The following is a 22,036-nucleotide window of genomic DNA, read 5'->3' on the forward strand; positions in this document are numbered from 1 at the left end:
GGTGTTTTTTTTTTTTTAAACCAAAGGCCAAGAGGATAACTGTATCAAATATATATTACACATATGATTTCTTTAGAGTATTTGTTTCTGCTTCATTTCAAACATCCCCATTGTCTAAATGATGGATTTTTATTTTGCTTAGTCTCAGATTCCAAGAGAGTGATCTTAATGTATAAGAAGATATTGGCAGTTGACCGATAATAAACCACGAGCCCAGCGCCATCAGTGACACTGACAGCCACACAATGGCCTTTGGGGACTGAGCTTCGGCCCCAGACTTAGTTGCATCAAATCAAGGCCAATAAAACTTCCTGCTTTGGAAAGAAATGGGAAGTCTGGCACTTTCTTCCAAAGTCTTTTTTTCTTTTTTTTTTTTTAATTTTAAAACATGGAAAAGGATGTAAGTAAAAGGAAAAAACACGACTGGAGCAGAGAGAACTTTCCACTTGCGACGGACGTCAAAGTCCTGGCGCGTTATTTTGTGGATAGCAACAAATTGATTCTAAAGTTTATACGGAGTCAGAAGGCCAGAAGAGCCAACACAATATTGAAGAAGAACAAAGTTGGACGACTGACACTACTTAACTTTACGACTGACTATAAAGCTACAGACAGTGTGGTATCGGGGAAAGAACAAATAGATTAATGGAATGGAATAGAGAGAGAAATAGACCCATATAAGCGGTCAACTGATCTTTGAAGAAGGAGCAAAAGCCATAGAATGGATCAAAGATAGTCTTTTCAACAAGTGGTAGTGGAACAGCTGGACATCCACATGCAATTAAAAACAAAAAGAATCTAGACATTTGTAATGGATGGGACCAGATTATTAGGCATGAGGGGGAGGAAACGTTAAGATGAAATGCCAGAGTGGGGCTACCGAGGAGGGAGTGGGGACTTCTTTCCTGAAATCTCTAAGAATAAACAATTCTGCCCTAATTGGGAAGGTCAGCAGGTCTTGCTAAGGTTGCTAGAATTCTACAGTATTCCCCCCCCCCCCCCCCCCCCCCCCCGACTATGCTGCCTCGGCTGCCCTTTCTTTATCGTGCCCAGGGGTGATGCAGGGCAATCAAAATGTATCGAGGCTTATTACGCCCAGCCAGGGGCTTCTGTTCCAAGCAAATAGGAGTGCAAAATAAATACTCAGTGGCTTTGTCCAGGCTTATCCAAACAGGCTCGTTAATGGGAGTTTCCAAAAAATATATTTCGCCTCTTTGAGTAGAGGAAAATCAATGATAATATTAGGTTTATGTGAAGGTCAAGCCGTTCAGCACTTAGCTTCTCTCATCCTCGGATTTTAAAGGAAGCGATGAAGGAGCATTTCTGACAATCCTGCATGGAAAATGTCTTGACTGAGATTCCTGGACTTAATAAAAGATTTATGGTGGAAATTTTGCGAGTAATATCTTGTTAAAATAACTTCTGCGCTAACCTCAAGTGACAAGCAATCGCTCAAACTTGTTCCTACAGCTCCTGGGCCTTCTCTTTAATCTTTCATTAGCTCTGTTCTCCAAACTCGAAATACAAGGGACGACAATTGTTTGGGTCCATTATCTTTGATATGAGTGTCTCTTTGCTGTCTGCGAAGATGTGTTTTCTTTTTTCTGAATTACAAATGAAGTAAATGTCACCATTTGATGGTAATGGATGGCATTTAAATACACACTGATGTCGCATTGCTTAAAAGTCAAGACCCTTGTGAGCGGTGTTAAGTGATAGGCAGAGGGTGCTTTCTGGGATAGAGAAGACAGTGGGAAGACTTCACAGCTCTGTTGGTGACAGCCAAAAGCGACGCCTGCTCCCGGCTTTCTAGAATGTCCGTTGTACCAAGAATGTTAGAATGAAAATAAAGGAAAGCACAAGTGTGTATAGACATAAAGGCTACTTATCTCCGAGAGGAAGAGCAGCCAGTATCATCTCCCACAATCTGGTAATGGACACACAATCCTGGTTGTCTATGGTTAGTTATGTACTGAATTGTGTCCCCCGCCTTCCCCCCCATCCATAAGATAAAGTCCTAACTCCCAGTGTGATTGTATTTAGAGGTGGGGCCTCTAAGAAGGGAATTAAGGTTAAATTAAGTCCAAAGGGTAGGGCCTGAATTAAGACTGGTGTCTTTACAAGAAGACACCAGGAGCGCGTAAGTATGGAGGAAAGGCCACGCGAGGACACGATGGGAAGATGGCCATCGACAAGCCGAGAATAGAGTTTTCATCGGAAACCAACCCACTGACACCTTGATCCTGGACTTCCAGCTCCCAGAACCGTGAGAAAACAAATTCCAGTTGCTTCAGCTACCCAGGCTGTTACGGCAGCCCCAGCAGGCTGCTGTATCTGTCCGTCCACGGGTGCCAGCTAATCCCGTGCAGCTCAGGCATGGGCACGTGACCCATGCTAGCCAATGAGAGATAAAGGAAAGTCTGCTGGGGGCTTCTGGAAAAGACTTTCCTCCCTGTAAGAGACAGACACCTTAGAAGAACCTTCTGCTTGCTTTTGAATGTTGTCCTGTGCGGATGTGAAGCCTGGCGCTGCGGCAGGCATCTTGAGATTCTTTGGAGGAAGGCTAAGAGGATTTCCAGGGTATGGCCCCAGAGCCCTGGAAACTGCTTACCCCCACACTCTTCGGTATAGAAAAGAAACAAACCCCACACCGAAGCTACTCTTACCTGAATATGCAATGTTGGGTTGGAAAATACGCTAAGTGATGCCGTGATTAAAAAGCACACAAAGGAATCCCACTGAAAAGTCTGTCATTCTAGGTGATAGGATACCGGACAGAGAAGCCGTCTCATTCTGGAGAATTCTAAATGACTCAGGCCATTAGAAAGTTGAATCTTCGGCATAGAGGTTTCTCAGTGTTGACATTACGTATTGACTGTGAACAGTTACAACGACGTGTGTGATTCCAACATAACTGGAGTGGCTTGACATTCGGCCGTTTCTAGTTTTTTCAAATATTCCTCCCTGAAGACCACTAGAATTTGTCTTTTCGTCATCCCCAGCACAAGCACCCTGATCCACTGTCTTGCTCCCACCCGGTTCCTGTGGCTTCCCTTCCCATCTATGTGCACCTACATGCTTATTTTTACTAAAGAAAATTCAAATCGAAGTAACACGAGCTCAAGGTCAGAAAATAAAGCTGCACAGAGGGATTTATCGTGGGCCCCTTGCCTTGTCGCTCATGACCCAATCCTGCTCCTCACGGGCGATCCCTTTAACCATTAAGTCATAGTTTGGTAACTTTATAGTCCTCTCCCCCATAATTATATCATTATTTTTAGTTTTTTTTTTTAATAGTTTGCATCCATACACATATACTTATTTATCTATAGTCTGGAAGTTTCTTAGAAAGTTAAACATGAATTTACCACGTGTCCAAAGAGGAACAAACACCTATGTCTCCACGAAGACTTGCGCCAGAAGGTTCGTGGCAGCGCTATCTATAATCACCAAAAGGTGGAAATGACCCAAATGTCTGTCCACTTATGAATGGATAAAGTGTGCTATGTCCAGACAAAAATATTATTCACCAATAAGAAGGAAGTACCAACACGTGCTACAACACGGATAAGCCTTGAAGACATCATGCCACGTGAAAGAAGCCAGACCCGAAAGACCACGCGCTGTAGAATTCCACATGTGCAGAATGTCTAGAAAAGGCACGTGGATAGAGACAGGAATATTAGTGGTTGCCAGGAGCTGGGGGGTTGGGATTGGGGCAAAACTGCAACTGGGCGTGAAGGTTCTTCCCGAGCCGAAAGACACGTTGCACAGATCTGTCGATTGACTAATAATCATTGAATTGTGCGCGTCAAGAGCGAATTTTATGGAATGTAAATTATACCTCAAGAGGGCTGTTAAAATATATAAAACATGACACAACTCTCTCTTTCTTGTTCCGTCAGCTAGAAACAGGGCTGTCCACTTCCTTCTTTGTGGGGCAAGATGGTTACCCCATCTCCCGCTGCTCCTGCTCTCCCGCTTCCATTTCCCAAACGTCTCCAAATCGTACATTTACTTTTGTTTTGCAAAGAATGCCAACGTTTGACACAAGTAAACTTCACAGGATTGAAATCCGTAAGCGGCATTTACGTCAACATGATGATCCAAGTACTTTTCAGAAAAGAACCAAGCCTGGTACCAGGATCGTATTTCCTTCTCTACCGCTCCGCTATCACTTTTCCTGGATCACTCCAAGGGAAAAGGGAATGTTCAAATGGATTCTCCATTTTTGCATTCCATCATTTCCTTAAGATCATGTCACGTTTGGCCCTTCTTCATATCTGAGCACTGCCTTTTTTATACATCTGTGCCCTTCTCCTGCCCCTGGATTAAAAAGACGACGTTTCCATTTTAGAATAGTTTTCGATTTACAGGAAAAAATGTGAAGATAGTTCAGAGAGTTTCCATACACCCCACACCCAGTTTCTTCTGTTATTGACATTTCACGTTAGCGTAGTACATTCGTCACTATTAACGAACTGATATTGATGCATCATTATTAACTAAAGCCCATACTTTCTTTAGATTTCCTTAGTTTTAATGTAACATCTTTTTTCTGATTCCATTCTGGAAACCACATTACATTGAGTTATCGCATCTCCTCAGGCTCCTGTTGGCTGTGACTGTTTCTCAGACTTTGTTTTTGATGAACCTTGACGGTTTTGAAGAGGGCTGGTCAGGTGTTTTGTGGGGCACTCCTCGATTGGAATTTGATGTTTCTCTCGTGGTTAGACTAGGGTCGTGGGTTGTGGGGAGAAAGATCACAGAGGTAAAGTGTCATTCTGATTACAATATGGCAAGGATATGTGAATGAAAGTGAGCCACCACATAAATTATCTGGACTTCTGCACAGAAGCTTTGTCTATTCTCCCCCATCATTCATTCATTCATTCATTCGTTCATTCATTTTAGTAGTAGGGACTCATGAATACAGTAGAGTTTTTCAATTTCTCTGAATCTGCGTGAAAACAGAAAGGGAAACAACATAGCAAAACCCCAAATCCATGGACGACATTTACAACAAAGCTAGGCAATACTAAATTGTTCCTATCTACCCCAAAATACAACTGGGTGGGAGAAACACCAAGAACTGTAAGACTTTCACATCATCAGTTCTTCAGGGGGAAGAAGGAGGAAGAAAATGGAGTAGCGTTGAATGAATCTAAGTACAGGAGAACCTGGAATGCCAGGAAGTACCCACTGGAAAGAAGGTAGGAAAACTAGAGAGCAACGGCTGGAACCAGGAGGGGGTTTCCCTCTCTAAATAAGAGGCAAGTGCAAGGGGCCTGTGGTAAGAAGAACTGAAGGGGTCCTACACAAGGAAGAAAATTCTGGGAATATAAAAACTGAGCATGACAAGGACAAGAGAAAGGAAGGAACAAATAAGTCCAGATCAAAGCAGGGCAGAGGAACAGAGAGGCAGGAGAGCTTAAAAAACAAGACACAGTATTCTGGGGACACTATGCACAAAGAACAGAAGAGGGAATTCTGAAGTCAGGAAAACTGTTTTGAACTCCTCCCTTATCCTAAAATTTAAGAACTAATTTTCCATAAAGGCAGATAACAGAAAAGCATCGAGGCCAAATTGTATACAAAATTATTACTGAAAAAAGAAAGGGAGAGAATAAAGAGCAGAACAACACCCTCCGGACACCTGCAAGAAAGCCATACCCATGAACAGATGGAACCTGAATCCCAAAGAAAGAAAACATGAGCCAAGGATTTAGATCCAGCAAAACTAACTTTCAGGCATAGGGATCATGGACAAATTGTACTATTGATCCCATGGGCCCTTCCTGAGAACCTACCAGAGAACAAGATTCAGACACCCCAAACGATGGGAGAATCACCGGGGAAGCAGGAAATATAATTACCCACAGAATGTAGACCCAGCGAGGGGAAAGAGAGAGCACGTCCAGTGTATAACGGCCATGTACTCTTACAATACAGTCAAACTACCACAATGGGGGAGAGTGGGAGAGCATATACAATGCTTAACAGTTTTAGTAAGCCTAGTAATTATATTATTATTCTTCTGGGGTGGTTGTACATATTACACAGGATAAAACAAATCATGAGTTACAGGACATTCTAATCCTATCACCCCCCACGACTTTGAAAACCAGGATCTCAGCGTGGGGAAGGGAGATAGAGATGTAATGGATGAGAGGGAATAGCAGGCATGTGTATTTGCTTACTTATTTTCTAGCTCTGTCTGCTGGAAAGGTCTAGATACAATGACCAACTGTATTGGTCTGCTAGGGCTACCACAACAAAGGACCACAGTCTGGGTGGCTTAAATAAGAGTAGTTTCTCTGGGGCGCCTGGGTGGCTCAGTCGGTTAAGCGGCCGACTTCGGCTCAGGTCACGGTCTCGCGGTCCGTGAGTTCGAGCCCCGCGTCGGGCTCTGTGCTGACAGCTCAGAGCCTGGAGCCTGTTTCAGATTCTGTGTCTCCCTCTCTCTCTCTGACCCTCTCCCGTTCATGCTCTGTCTCTCTGTCTCAAAAATAAATAAACGTTAAAAAAAAAAAATTTAAATAAGAGTAGTTTCTCACAGGTCCAGAGACTGGAGTTCTGAGATCAAGGTGATGGTTCCTTCAGAGGCCCCTCTCCTTGACCTGCAGATGTTTGCCTCCTCTCAGTGTCTTCACATGGTTTTTCTCCTTGTGTCTTGATCTCTTCTTAAAAGGACACTGGCCATTTTGGATTAGGGTCAACATTGATGATCTCATTTTAACTTAATTATTCTTTTTTTTTTTTTTTAAAAACATCTTTAATGTTTATTTATTTTTGAGAGAGAGAGAGAGAGAGAATAGGGGAGGGGCAGAGAGAGAGGAAGACACAGGATCCGAAGCAGGTTCCAGGCTCTGAGCTGTCAGCACAGAGCCTGATGTGGGACTCGAGCTCACGAACATGAGATCATGACCTGAGCCAAAGTCGGGTGCTCAACGGACTGAGCCACCCGGGTGCCCCCTTAATTATCCCTTTAAAGACCCCATCTCTGAAGGCAGTTACATTTTGAGGTACTGGAGATTACGAATTCAACATATGAGTTCTGTGGGGGACACGATTCAGCCCGTAACACCAACCTCGTTCAATAGCAACGGGCATCTCTATTGCTCAGTGTCTGGTCCTTTACACTAAAAGAAGCAGGTCTTTTGGAGACGCTCTTGGAGTGCTAGCAAAATTTTATTTTTTTGACAGAAGTGGTGGTTATAAGGTGTTCACTTTGTAATAATACATTGTCATCTGCTTATTTTATGTAAGTTTTGGGTGTGTGTTTCATTTAATAATAATGCTGTAGGTTGAATGTCTGTATCCCTTCAAAATTCATATGTAGAAATCCTAATCCCCAGGGTGATGATATTATGGGGTAGGTCCTTTGAGAGGCGATTAGGTCATGAAGGTTCATGATTGAGATTAGCGGCCGTATAAGAGAGACCCTAGAGAGTTAGATTGCCCCTGCTTCTCTGTGAGGACACAGTGAGAAGAGAGCCATCTATCAACTAGGAAGCAGGCTCTCACCCTACACTGAATCTGCTGGTACCTTGATCTTGGACTTTTCAGCCTCCAGAACTATAGGAAATGAATTTCTGTTGTTCATAAGCCACTCCGTTTATAGTATTTTGTCATAGCAGCCCAAGTTGAGTACGACAAATAAAAAAATTGAGACAATTTTAAGAGGAGAAATGGAATGACTAGCAACTTGATCAAACATGCAAAAACAAGAAAATGTAAAAGGACCTAATACTTTAATAAAGAAAATGTAAAAGGACCTAATACTTTAATAAAGACAGAAGGAATAAAATCAAGTATATCAGTCATTATATTAAAAATGAATGAACTAAATTCTATCCCTGAAGACAGAGGTTTTCATATTAGAGTTTAAAACCAAAGCCAACTAAGATACAGAAGGTACATCTATCTTCAATAGAATATTACTCAGCCATGAAAAAGAATGAAATCTTGCCATGCAATGACATGGATGGAACGAGTGTATTATGCTAAGTGAAATAAGTCAGTCAGAGAAAGACAAATACCATATGATTTCATTCATATTTGGAATTTAAGAAACAGAACAAGTGAACAAAGAAAGAAAAAGAGACCAATAAAACAGACTCTTAAGGATAAAGAACAGATGGTTGCCAGAGGGGAGGCGTGTAGGGGGACGGATGAAGTAAGGGGAATTAAGAGCACACTTATCATGACGAGCACTGAGAAATGTATAGAATTGTTGAATCACCATATTGTACACCTGAAATTAATAGAACACTGTACGTTAAGTACATGGGAATTTAAAACATGAAAAAAAAAAAAAACCCCAGCTACATGCAACGTGTACGTATTTAAAGATAAGTGATAAAAATGGTTGAAAGTAATGGGTTGGCAAAGTGACATTAAGCAAATGCAACCAAGAAGAAAGCTATATGTAGGTGGGTGCAGCACATTTTCTTTATCCATTTATCCATCGATGAATACTTAGGTTGTTTCCGTATCTCGGCTATTGTAAACGATGCTGTAATGAACACGACGGTGCAGATACCTCTTTACGACAGCGATTTCACTTCCTTCAGATAAATATCCAAAGTGGCCTTGCTGGATCATATGGTAGTTCTGTTGGCTTTTTTTTTTTTTTTTTAATTTGACGAACCTCCATGTTGTTTTCCATAGTGTCTATATCAATTCCTATTTTCACCAACAGTGTAATAGGATTCTTTTTGTCCACGTCCTTGCAAGTACTTGTCATCTCTTGTCATTTTTATAACAGACATTCTAACAGGTGTGAGGTAACAGCTCATCGTGGTTTTCATTTGCATTTTCCCAATGATCAGCAATATTGCGCACCTGTTCCTATACCTGTTGCCCATTTGAATATCTTCTTTGGAAAGATGTCTATTCAGGTCCTCTGCCCATTTTAAAACTGGATTTTTTTTTGTTTTTTGTTTTTGCTGCTTTTGAGTTATATAAATCCCTTGTATATTTTGGATATGAACTCTTATCAGATGTACGGTTTATAAATATTTTCTCCCACTCAACTAAAGATTGCCCTTTCGTTTTGTTGATGGTTTCTTTGCTGTGCAGAAGCTTTTTAGTTTGATGTAGACCCACTTTTTTTTGTTTTTGGTGCGTGTGCTTTTAGGGGCACATCTATAAAATCATTGCCGAAACTGCTGTCAAGGAGCTTTCCCCCTGTGTTTCCTTCTAGAAATTTTATGGTTGTACCTTTAAGTCTTTACTCCACTTCAAGTTAATTTTTGTAAATGGTATGAGATAGGGGTTCAGTTTCGTTCTTTTATATGTGAACATCCACTTTTCCCAGCACCATTTATTGAAGAGACTATCTTTCCTGCATTGAATACTCTTGGCTACATTGTCAAATATTAGTTGACCATGTATGTGAGGGTTTATTTTTGGGCTCTTGATTCTGTTCCACTGGTCTGTGTGCCTATTCTTATGCGGATACCATACTGACTTGATCACGATAGCTTTGTAATATAGTTTGAAACCAGGAGGTGTGATGCTTCCAGCTTTGTTCTTTCTTAGGATTCCTTTGGCTATTCGGGGTCTTTGGTGGCTTCAGATGATTTTAGGTTTGTGTTTCTATTCTGTAAAAAAAGGCCATTGGAATTTTCCTGATAAAAATAATCCAAAAAATTCTGCGAATGGATAAATCCTAGAGGGTAGTCAAGGATACGTAAGAGAGAAGCTTAATGAGGGGACATTTGTCTTATCTGGTGTCAGATGATCCAATAAAGGTACTGCAGGGAAATCAACATGGTATTTGTTTCCAAACAGGCAAATAGATCAGTGAATCAGAAGAGGGAATCTGAAATCAGAGCCAGAAGAAAACTTCTATAGGACAAAAATGGTGGTTTAGTTTTTGGGAAAGTACAAGATTATTTAATAAGTCTCGGTGGCACAATCCACCTAACATCTAGAAGAAAATAAAAGTGAATCTCTATCTTATATCTATTGATCACACATTACAGAATATGGAATAAATACAAGAAGCAAAACCTGGCCCACTCTGTGTATAATGAGGGGTGGGGAGACTTTCTTTATCAGACCGACAATTCAAAAACTTTGAAAGAAAAAGACAGGGGCCCCTGGGTAGCTCAGTCAGTTAAGCATCCGACTCTTGGCTTTGGGTCAAGTCATGATCTCCTGGTTTCGTGAGTTCGAATTTCGGGATTCTCTGTCTCCCTCTCTCTCTGTCCTTCCCCTACTTGAGCTCTTTCTCTAAGTGAACTTAAAATTTTTTTTTTTTTTTTTACATTTTGATACATGAGTCTTTATTCATTTTTTTTGCTTTTTTGTTTTTTTGGTTTTTTTCAATATATGAAATTTATTGTCAGATTGGTTTCCATACAACGCCCAGGGCTCATCCCAACAGGTGCCCTCCTCAATGCCCGTCGCCCACCCTCCGCTCCCTCCCACCCCCCATCAACCCTCAGTTTGTTCTCAGTTTTTAAGAGTCTCTTACGCTTTGGCTCTCTCCCACTCTAACCTCTTTTTTTTTTCCCTTCCCCTCCCCCATGGGTTTCTGTTAAGTTTCTCAGGATCCACATAAGAGTGAAAACATATGGTATCTGTCTTTCTCTGTATGGCTTATTTCACTTAGCATCACACTCTCCAGTTCCATCCACGTTGCTACAAAGGGCCATATTTCATTCTTTCTCATTGCCACGTAGTATTCCATTGTGTATATAAACCAAAATTTCTTTATCCATTCATCAGTTGATGGACATTTAGGCTCTTTCCATAATTTGGCTATTGTTGAGAGTGCTGCTATAAAACTTAAAATGTTAAAAAAAAATTTCATTAAAAAAAGACATATTTGAATATATAGAAATTAAGAACCTTTGCACAGTGAGTGATGTTATAAATAAAGTCAACAAAATGACAATAAAAAGCTGATAGAAGCGATCCAATCGAGAAGAGAGTGGATAAAGGATGTGAACAGGGCGTTCAAGAGAGCACAAAACAGAAAGGTCAGCCAACAGGCAAAGAGGCTTAAGTGTACCGGTGTTAAGGGAATTTCAAATTAGCTATGTAATCTTTCAACCCACAAGAGTGCTTAAAAGTAAAATAGCACAATGCGTGTGTAATGGAGTATAAAACCTCTTGCGTGTGTATGTGTATTTATGCAAACGTGTACTTACATGTGCACTTTTGTGTCTGTTTACAATTTTATGAGCGTGGAGAATAAAGGCTTCCTTATAGATCGCCAACATAAGTTACTTATGTTGGTGCTGGAGGGAGGTGGGAAGGAAAAAGAGGGAGAAAACAAAGTCAAATGAGAAAGGAAAACAAAAAAGAGTATGTTAAAAAGCACTGATGATGTATTTATATATGTGTGTGAAATTATATATGTGCGTACATATGTAGATTTTATTTGGCAAAGAAGACATTTCCTCAGATCTTGAAACCATTAGTCTGTTGCCTCCCCATCCCCATTTTATTATAAATTTTAAAACATGAATAGAAACATTGAAATACTACAATATACGCCTTGATATCCTTTACCTAGATTCAACTGTTGGTAACAGGTTGATATATTTGCTTTATCTGTGTGTGTGCCCGTGTGTATAATGTATATACCTGTATTTACATACACACGGCTATTTACAGAACTATTTGAAGGTAAGTTGCAGGCAAAATTGTCACTTCATCCCTAACTGCTTTAGCACGTATCTTTTATAAATAAGGACATTTCCCCGATATATCCACAATACTATTATCACACCTAAAAAAATTAACACAAATTTCAAAATGTCATCTAATATCCAGTCCATATTGTTTTCCCCAGCTGTCCCAATGGTATATATAATGTTCACTGTTTCTCAGCTTTTTTTTTTTTTTTAAAGTTTATTTACTTATTTTGGGAGAGAGAAAGTAAAGAAGGGGCAGAGACAGAGAGAGAACCCCAAGCAGGCCCCGCACCACCAGTGCAGATCCCGACGCGGGGCTCGAACTCACGGACCGCGAGATCATGACCTGGGCCAAAGTCGGATGCTTAACCGACTGAGCCACCCAGGTGCCCTGGTTTTCATTTTTTGAACCGGGATCCAGTGATGTTTTATGCATTGCACTGTCATTTCTTTTCAGGTTTTTAAAATCTGGATTTTCTCCTAGGATATTGACCTTCCCAAGAGTCCTGGTTCACCCGCACACCATGAGTTAATCCTCCCTGTTGTCATTTGACCACGTTTACCTTGAGTGGCCTGGAGTAGAAAGCTACAGGGTGCACTGAATCCCCCCCTCCCCGACACTTTTTGGTCTATGTCTCTGTCCCACCTTCCATCAGGCACAGTATTTCTTGTTCTTGGGCATCCAAGGTCCTTGGGGGTCGACCAGTCCTCCCCCATAGGAGTCCAACTCCTGTGCTGTGCTCCTTGCTACAGTTCTGTCACCTGGGCCTCAGCAGTTACCTCCTTGCCGTCCTCCATAAATTTTGTCCTGTTCCAGACTGAGCAGAGGTAAAGGCTGATGAGCTACCACTTTACTAGGAGGTACAACTCCAGGTTAAAGGGCCATGGGGAGGAGGGAGAACCCGTACAAGGATGTGCTGGCCCACTAAGTTCAGTAGACTGGTCTTGCAGGACCAAGATACCGTGAGGGGTCCAGTGGCCCCATCTCTCGTTAATCAAAGGCTTACCCCCTGAGACTTGACCACCCCACACTTCCAGGTTGCAGAAGTCCTAGAGCCGTCTGCAGCATCCCATGCCCCAGGGAAGACCAAAGCAGGAGGTAAGACCTTGTCAGGTCCTGCCCGCTGGAAACTGGCCAAAGCACTCCCTGCTCTGTGGCTAGGACGAGAGTTTCTGAAGTGGGGCTGAAGAGGTAGGTATATCCCATGAACGACTCTGGCCAGTGGTCTGCCTCTTGTTCTCTCTGTCATTGACTTATACCCTTTTTGGTTGTTGTTTACCATGATTTAGGAGGGGTGACAGGAGGCAGGAAAGATAAATGCACATAGTCAATTCTTCACCATGAATAGTGAGTATCTTCATTTGTTTTATGTGCTTCCTGAAATATGAAGATGTGAACTCAATGGTGTGCCGGGAAATGCTGCATGAGTGGCCCTCTGGGGGCGGCGGGGGGGTGGGGGGAGCCCTGATTTGTAGCATTTGCTCATTTTCATGGTGCAAATCCTGCCACCATGGCCAATTTCCGGCTCCCGATGTAATGGCACTGAATGCAGAGTTGGGAAGGGACACAGACAATTAGCTCCCATGAGCTGGTACAAGCCAGCCCCAACACACTCCTGTGTGTTACCTGAATAATAAGCAATGAAGGACACGGTAATTGTAGGAGGCCTGCTCCATGGTCAAGTTGAGAGCAGCAGAAAAAGTAAGCAACAAACAATCAAAACCGAAAGGGCAGTCCTCCACTGGCCGACCCCGTATACACAACGAATCACCAACTCACAAGTGAAATATTAGAAGATATCTTGTTCCTGACACGGGGGGTGCTTCTACTTCTCAGCTGTGCCTGACTTTTTGGGGTGATATACAAAGCCACGTAAAACATCAACGACAGGAACGAGAGCAACAAAATGCGCTTTGAGGAGGACGCAGAGAAGTGTCCTACCTGTTGAGCCTGCGGGCTTCACGACCAACCAGACTTCAGATCTGATCTCCACTCCCACCAAATAATTATAGGAATTCCAAAGGACCCAGCTCTTCCAGTAACGTCAGGGTCTCTGGGCCCACACACTTCGCGCACACAGCCCAAGCAAAGGGGAGACAGACCTCCTGGCGAGTCCTCAAGGGGCATGACTGGAAAATCGAAGCTCACCTAAGAAAATGCTTCATGATGGCGTCAGTATCCACTAGAAGGCCCTCGAGGAAATGACTTTGAGGCTGATCCCGTGTTGACACACACCCGGGATGGATCCTGAATGGCGCAGGGTAATTAGTGGTCTGATGACCACAGGCTGGCACTTGTCCACCTTCCTCCAGTTCTGCGGAATTGAATAATGCATAGCTCCTGTATGGTTGATGAGCGTCAACCAGGTGTTTATAGAACAGTGTGCCAGGAGGCTTGTGGCTTTCTTAAGTCCTGGCTGGATGGCAAAGGTCCTAAGTCCCGAGAGGTCTTAGCGATTCAGCTAGATTGTGTCCCCACAGCTCAGGCTACTTACGAAGGGCTTCTGCTCCCACTGATGCTTATGGTGCTCCGACATATCTGGATGTGGCATCCAAGTCCACACCGATCGTATCAACGATATCTATTCTTAATGGATTTTGATCGTATTTACTCCCAGATTTAGTCTGTCTGGACCAAAGAGGCCCCAAGCTTGCAGCCTGCCCTTCCCAGCAGCCCCAGGGTCATTTCCGCGGTCCTTCCCTGGGCGGCCTAGCCTAGGCCCCAGAGCCATGGTTTTACAAACAGGGAGACAGGTAAACGCTGTCCAGTCTTTTTATGCACTTATGTCAATTGGATGCCAATTGGTGAGAAACGACTCCAACCAGGAATGACTTAAGCAAAAGAGTATTTATTACCTCACGTGTCAAGAATTCTGGAGGTAGGCTGGTTCAGGCCGGGTTAATTAAGCGGCTCAGATATTATCAGAGGCCCAGGTGCTTTCTATTTTTCCACTCCGTCACAACCCTCATGTTACTTATCGTTCTTAGGCTTGTTCTCTGTCGTTACCGATCGGTGCCCCAGTGCCCAGCCCTCTGGGCAGACACAGTTAAGGGAGTGGCAGAGGGGAGCCGTCTTCTCCTGTGTGTTTCCCTTTATCAGCAAGGAAGAACTTGCACCAGAGCCTTCTAGAAGTTGCCCCTAACATCTCACAGTCCAGGATTTCATCATAGACCCACCCTTGACTGGTCGGTGGCAAAGGGAATGTATTTCCCGTGAAAGGTGTAGATTGACATTGAACTTTCTGAGCTGCCTGCCTAAAGCACATTGCCATCTGGTGTTGGAGAAAATCGGGGTTTGTTAGCCACGTGGGTGAGGAGAAGCGGCTGTAGGACAAGCGACTCACCGCGTCTGCAGCCCCCCGGGGTTTGGTGACAACAGAGCACCCAAGAAACATGCCCATCCTGATTCCCAGGAAACGCTCTGGAGATCTTCATTTTACACAGGAGACAGTGTTGACTCCTTGTGTACCCAGAGATATCTCTATTTGCCACTACATTTCACTGCCGGTCTGGCCGGGTGTAGACTTCCGGATCAAAAGCACTGTGCCCGGGGACTTTGAGGTATGGTTCCGCCACCTTCCAGCACTCACTGTGTCTGAAGAGATGTCTGAGGTAAGTCTGACTCTCATGCCTATCTGGTAAAATGTTTTGTTCTCTCCGGAACCGTTTTGAATTTCCTGTTCACCTTTGGAGCTCTGAAATGGCACCCCAAGTGTCTAGGTGTGGGCCTTCTTCCATTCGTCCCTCGGGGCACTTGATGGTCCCTGGTAGTCTGAATATCACACCTTCGCTTCCACCCTTATGTATGCTTTTCCCCCCCTCTGCTTCTGGAAGTCGAATAAAAGTAATATTTTGCCTTCTGGCTCTGCCATGCTTCTTTCTTCACCTTTGCTAATTTTTCCGTGTGGGTCTGCTCTAAAGTATACGAGGTTTCCTTGGCTGATCTGGACCATGGGGCAAATCTGGTCTACTACGTGGTTTTCTACGGCTTGCGGGCTAATGTATATTTTTAACTGGTGGAGAAAAAGAAAACTAATACTGCAAGGCAGTTGACAATTATAGGACACTTAAATTTCAGTGTTCGTACATCAAGTTTCATTGAAGTACAGTCCCGCCTATTCACTTACATGTGGTCTCCGGTTGCTTTGGGCTGTAATGGCAGTTACACGGCTGTGGCAGAGACCGTATGGCTCACAAGGCCTAAAATATTAACTATCTGCCCTTTACAGAGAAAGTTTGCTGATTCCCGTCCGAGAATACCAGCATGGATTTTAGCCATGCTCATTCTATTGCTCAGGCGGTCCACTGAAAGTTTTCTTCAACAATCATTATTTTTTAATTACTATAGTTTTAAAGAGAGAGAGAGAGAGAGAGAGAGAGAGAGAGAGAACAGGGGAGGGGCTGAGAGAGAGAATCCCAAGCAGGCTCTGTGCTGTCAGTACGGAGCCGGACACGGGGCCCGAACTCACGAACTGTGAGATCACGACCGGAGCGGAGACCAAGACGGGACGCTTAACCAACTGAGCCACCCGGCTCCCTATTTTTAATTATTTTTAATTTCTAAGAACTTTATTTCTCTGGTTATTCTTTGTATCAGATGGATCGGCAGTTTTGTTATGGGTTTAATATTCATTTTTAAGCGTTTTGTACAAGTACAAAAAAGAACGCAAGTCATAAGTGGGAAGTTCAATAAATTTTCACCAAGGGAACACGTTCGTATAACCAACCAAAAGATAAATAAAATGACCAACACGCCAAAAACCTTCTCTGTACTCCCATATGCTACCAACCAAAAGGTAACCACTATTTTGACTTCTAATTGTGAACTTTATCGGAATGGCATCATGCGGGATGTATCTCTCTAGGTCTAATTTCTTTCACTCAGTATTATGCTTGTGAAATACACATCGTATGTAGCCATCAGTTTGCTCGCATTTCTAAGTACTATGCCTCGTATTTCTACATACTATTCCATTACACGAATATGCCACAGTGTATTTAACACTTCTATTAAAGTTGTTTCCAGTTTGGGGCTATCGAAAATAGCACTACTATAAACGTTCTTGCACATGTTATCGTGTCAATGTCTATTAATCGGGAAGAGATTTCTGAGGCACAGAATATGTTCACCCGTAGCTGATACTGACGAATTGCCACCAGCCGTGTTGGAGAGGTCAGTTCAAGGTCCTCACCAGCGCTTGGTAGGATCAGTCTTTTTAATTTTAGTCGTGCTGCTGGATGCGTGTTAGTTTTCACTGCGGTTTTAATCTGTATTTCTCTAATGACTAATGAGTTTGGGAGATTTCCATGTGCTTTGGGCCATTTGGCAGCCTCTTTTGTGAGGCATCTGCTCAAGTATCTTAGTTTTCCACTGGGTTGTGTGTCTTTTTCTCACTGATTCATAGGAATTCTTTATGTATTTTGGAATGACTGCCTTGTCACTCCGCATGGCTTTCCTTTTTTATACTCTCTATGGTGTTTTTTGTCTGTTTGATGACTTTTTAAAAATATTTTGTGTGTATGTGAGAGAGAGAGAGAGAGAGAGAGAGAGAGGGAGCGTGAGCAGGGGAAGAGCAGAGAGAGAGGGAGGCACAGAGAATCTCAAGTAGGCTCCACACTGTCAGTGCAGAGCCCGATGCAGGGCTCAAACTCACGAACCGCGAGATCATGACTTGAGCCCAGTCAAGAGTCGGATGCTTAACCGACTGAGCCACCCAGGCACCCCTAACTTAATTTTTTGAGTTAAAAATGTTTACCTTAAATGTTTTTTAAATTCTAATTTTTTTCCCCTCACAGTTATGCTTAGGAGATCTGTGCCCACTTTGCAGCCATGAAGATAATCCTGTGTGTTTTTTTTTTCCTAAAAGGTTTTTTGTTTTCCCCATCACAAGTTGACCTTCAATCAATCTGGAATTGACTTTTAATGGCGTGAGGTTCTGGCTAGGATTTGTTTTTCCCGCGGGGATATCCAGCTGACTCGGTTTCATTTCTAGAAAGTGCCATCTTTTCCTATCACGCAGACGTGTCGCCTTTGTTATGAATATAGTGACTGTATATGCGCGGATCTTTCTGGATCCTGTGTTCCACTCCACTTCTGTTTCCTGTACGTGCACCAATACCACACTGCCTTCATCACTGTGGCTTTGTAGCAAATCGTGACACCTGGTCATGTAAGTCCTCAAGTTCTGTGCATTTTAAGATGATCTGGGTTGTTCTTGGCCTTTCTCATTGGCCCATAAACTGGAAAACCAGCTTGTCAGTTTAGACACACACATTAAAGGGAAAAAAAAAAAAACAAACAACTTCTGAATTTTTATTGGGACTGCACTGAATCTGTAATTCAGTTTGGGAATATCTTTATAATACTGACTATTCAAATTCATGAATGTGTCCTTCCTTCCTTCCCTCCCTCCCCTCCCTCAGGTCTTTGAAAATTACCATGGATACTGTTTTGCATTTTGCGGTGCATATAGATTTTGCAACATCTTTTGTTAGATTGATTCCTGGACATTTTGTTTTCTGACGCCACTGTAAAGTGATATCATTTTTGAATTTAGTTTTCTACGTGTTTGTGGCTGGTACAATAGATTTCTGTATATTGACCTCATATCTAGTGACCTTGAATTCACTTAGCTGTAAATCTTTTCAACTGCTAACATTCAAACACGTTGCCTGTGAATAATGGCGGTTTTTTGCTTCTTTTTATCCTTAAATTTTTTTCCCTTGCTTTATTGCACTAGCAAAGACCTCTATTACACAATATTGACAAAAGTGGTGGTGAGCAATCGTATCTTATTCTTAATCTCGAGGGGGGAAAAGTTTCAGTATCTCACCACTAAATTATGATGCTCGTTCGGTTTCTTTGTCTGGTACTCTTTTTCAGTTTAACGAGGTTCCTTACTATCCATATGTTTGTTATGAATGGGTATTGAATTTTATTAAGTGCTTTTTCTGCATCTATTGAGATGATTGCATAATTTGATAACGCGGTACATTATTTTGATTGAATTTAGAATGTTAAACAACTTTCCAAATCTTAGCATAAACCCAACTTAATAATGATGCATCATCCTTTTTTATCTATCGTTGAATTTGACATAGTTAGATTATTATCTACCATTAGATATTAGTGGCTTCCAGTTTCCATTTGCTACCCTTGTTCTTTGTTATTTTTGTCTTCCACTCCTTTTTCTGCCTTTTGTTGTTTGAATGGAGCATTTTATAGGATTCTATTTTCTCTGCTTTCTTAGCATGTCAGGTATACCCCCTCTTCTTCCATTTTTCAGCGGTTGCCCCAGAGTTTGCAAAATATACTTGCAATGAGTCCAAATCCCCTTGCAAAGAACTCTATGGATTGTGCAAGTGCCTTATAGTCATGAAATGATCCTCCTCCTTTCAGTCCCTTTCATCATTGCTGTCATTCATTTTACTTAAATGTACACATACACTCGTCTTTGGGTATATACTAATATGGTATACGTATATACGATATACACAAAACCAGACATGCCTGAATACATCGTGGCTCTGATTATTTTGAGCAAACTGTTCTCTGTTTGGTCAGTTAAGAAAAATAAGTGTTTTTATTTTACCTTCACTTATTTCTTCCTTTATGTAGATCCACATCTCTGCTCTATTTTTTTCCTTCTAAAAAACGTCCTTGTAACATTTCCTGCAGGGAAGAACTACTGGCAAACATTCCCTCGACTTCTGTTCATCTGAAAAGTCTTGATTTCTCCTTCGCTTTTGAAGGATAATTCCACAGGACACAGAATTCTAGGCTGGTGGTGTTTTCGTCTCAACACGAAATAGTCTGCTCTACTCTCTTTTTTGTGTGGTTCCGCGGGGGATTCAGAGGCATTTCTTCTCTTTTTTAAAATTTTTAGAGAGCATGAGCGGAAGAGAGGGGCAGAGGGAGAGAGAGAGCACACGCACAGCGCAGAGCCCGACGCGGGGCTGGATCTCATGACCCCGGGATCACCACCTGGGGCCAAAATCAAGAGTCGGATGCTCAACCAACTGAGCCCCCCAGGCGCCCCTCTACCATTTCTTTTCGGTTCTTTTTAGGATTTCCACCTCTCCGCTTAGATCGCCCACCTGTTCTTGCGTGCCGTCTCCTTCATCCGTCGGAGCCCTTGGCATAGTAATCACAGTGGTTTTAAATTCCTGGTCTGAGAATTCCAACGTCCCTGCCATGCTTGGTTCGATGCTTGCTCTCTCTTCACATTGTGGCTTTTGCCTTTCAGTGTGCCTTATAATTTAGAGTGATACTCAGACATGATGCACCAGGCAGAAGGAACGTACTGGGTAAATAGGCCTTTAGGGATGTGGTGGTGACGTGTCGGGAAGCATTCTACGGTCCCGCGATTGGGTCTCAGTTGTCTAGTGAGCCTAGCCCTGTGGGCCGGGAATGTCACAAGTGTTTCTCCGTGTCGTTCTCTCCCTCAGCTGGGACAGGGTGGCTGGAGTGGAGTTGGGGATCTCTCCTCCCCACAGCCAGTGAGGCTCTGGTTAACGAGATTCCCTTGAGGCCAGGGAACAACAGGGTGCTCAGACCCGTGTCAGGCTGGCTCTTTTCCCACGCCCCCTGCCGGAACCCGAGGGGGTATTTTTCCGTCTGATATTTACAGTGGGAATGTGGCCGAGCTCCTGGAAGTACCTTTCACAATATCTGGGGGAGGCTCCCTCGCCACCGGGTCCCCCTGGAGTTTTCAACTTCAGACTTGCCTGCGCTGAGCCTCGAGCAACTTTGGCAATTAGAGCTCAGGATGATCTCCTACCACGGCCCCGGTTCCCTCTGCGGTTTCTGCTCGCAAGTCTCTGCTCTGGGAAGCTGCGACTCGCTATATTCGCCTGTTTCTCCGGCACTGGGAGACGTGTGCACGCGGTCTCCCCCTCGCTCGCGGACTCGAGAAGAACCGTTCGTGTTTTCACTCTATCTGGCTGTTTACTTGTTGGGACGGAGTGGCCACTTCCAAGCCCCTGACGCGTGGCGCTGGAAGCCGACACTTACCGCCGAAGTTGATTTGCTCATATTTGGTTAGGTCTTTCGCATCTATGCTCATGAAGGACGCCGGCCTGTGATTTTCCTTCCTTGCTGATGGCAGATTCGGAGACAGCCCGCTACCCACAGGCTACACCGTGATTCTTACAGAAGCCCCGCGGATGGGGATCCAGAGACACCTGCTGGGGGAGCACCTTCCCGCTCGGGCCGACCTGTTGCCTTGCGCGGTTTGAGCCTTTCAGTAAACTGAGTCACCATCCAGTGGCAGTCAGGCCCGAGGCAGTATTATTCACCGCTGATTCCTCCCTTTACCTCACCCGTGGCATCCAATATATTGACAATTCCTGTTGTGGTATTGCCACCCAAAATCAAAATTCAAAGAACTCCTGGGGCGCCTGGGTGGTTCAGTCGGTTAAGCATCCGACTTCGGCTCAGGTTGTGATCTCACAGCTCATGAGTTCCAGCCCCGTGTCGGGCTCTATGCTGACAGCTCAGAGCCTGGAGCCTGCTAAGGATTCTCCCCCTCCCTCCCTCTCTCTCTCTCTCTCTCTCAAAAATAAATAAACATTAAAAAAATTTAAAAAAAAAAACTCAAAGAACTTCTCACGTCTTCACTGCCATAGCCTCGTCCCAGTCATGGTCTCCTTTTGCCCGGACTTCTGCAACTGTCTCTGACTCACCTCCCCGCCTCCCCTCTTGCCCTGTGTCCCCACAACCTCCCCAGTACTCAGAAACCAGAGAGGTCTTAAAAAAATCTCTATCTGGTCATGTCACTTCTCTTGCTTTTACCCTTCCACCACAACCCCCTTGTAGCTAGAGTAAAATCCAACCTTCTTACAGGGTTTCAGAAAGGACCCAGTCCTCGGAGAGCTTATAAATCTCGTGTCCTACTCCTTTTGTTCTAGGTCCAGACTTCTAAGTTCTCTACCAAATTACCGGTGTTTCTCTATCCGCGGCACTTATCTGTATAAAATAGTAGGTTCGTTCCTATTATCTGCCCACCTTCCCCACACTCCTTGAGGGCTGGACATTCACTGACTGGTCCCCCTCAGCACTGGGAACAGTACCTCATCATAAAAGGTGCTGGGACATGCTTGGTGACAACCTGCTTTGTGTAACAATCGATCCAGTCCACCTGTGGCTTACCTTCCAGAGTTTCCACAGACTCTGGCTGCAGACTCCCTTTCTTGTTTTTTCAAGGCTGATTTTGATTTTGATTTTTATAAAGTGTTCATTTTTGAGACAGAGAGAGAGAGAGAGAAGAGAGGATGAGTGGGGGAGGGACAGAGAAAGAAGGGGACAGAGGATCTGACAGCAGAGAGCCCGATGAGGGGCTTGAACCCATGAGCGGTGAGACCGTGACCTGAGCTGAAGACCG

General features: G+C 43.5%; 1 long non-coding RNA gene across 1 annotated transcript in view; it reads right to left on the reverse strand.

Annotated features, from left to right (window-relative positions):
- Nucleotides 1-21,679, reverse strand: part of LOC122202078 — a 53,027-nt gene extending 31,348 nt beyond the window's left edge. The window contains exon 1 of the long non-coding RNA XR_006194449.1: nucleotides 21,489-21,679. This is a non-coding gene — a long non-coding RNA (uncharacterized LOC122202078). The remainder of the gene's footprint in view (nucleotides 1-21,488) is intronic.
- Nucleotides 21,680-22,036: the final 357 nt, after the last annotated feature.

Source organism: Panthera leo, chromosome D2, assembly GCF_018350215.1.
Source record: "Panthera leo isolate Ple1 chromosome D2, P.leo_Ple1_pat1.1, whole genome shotgun sequence".
Classification (NCBI taxonomy): Eukaryota; Metazoa; Chordata; class Mammalia; order Carnivora; family Felidae; genus Panthera; species Panthera leo.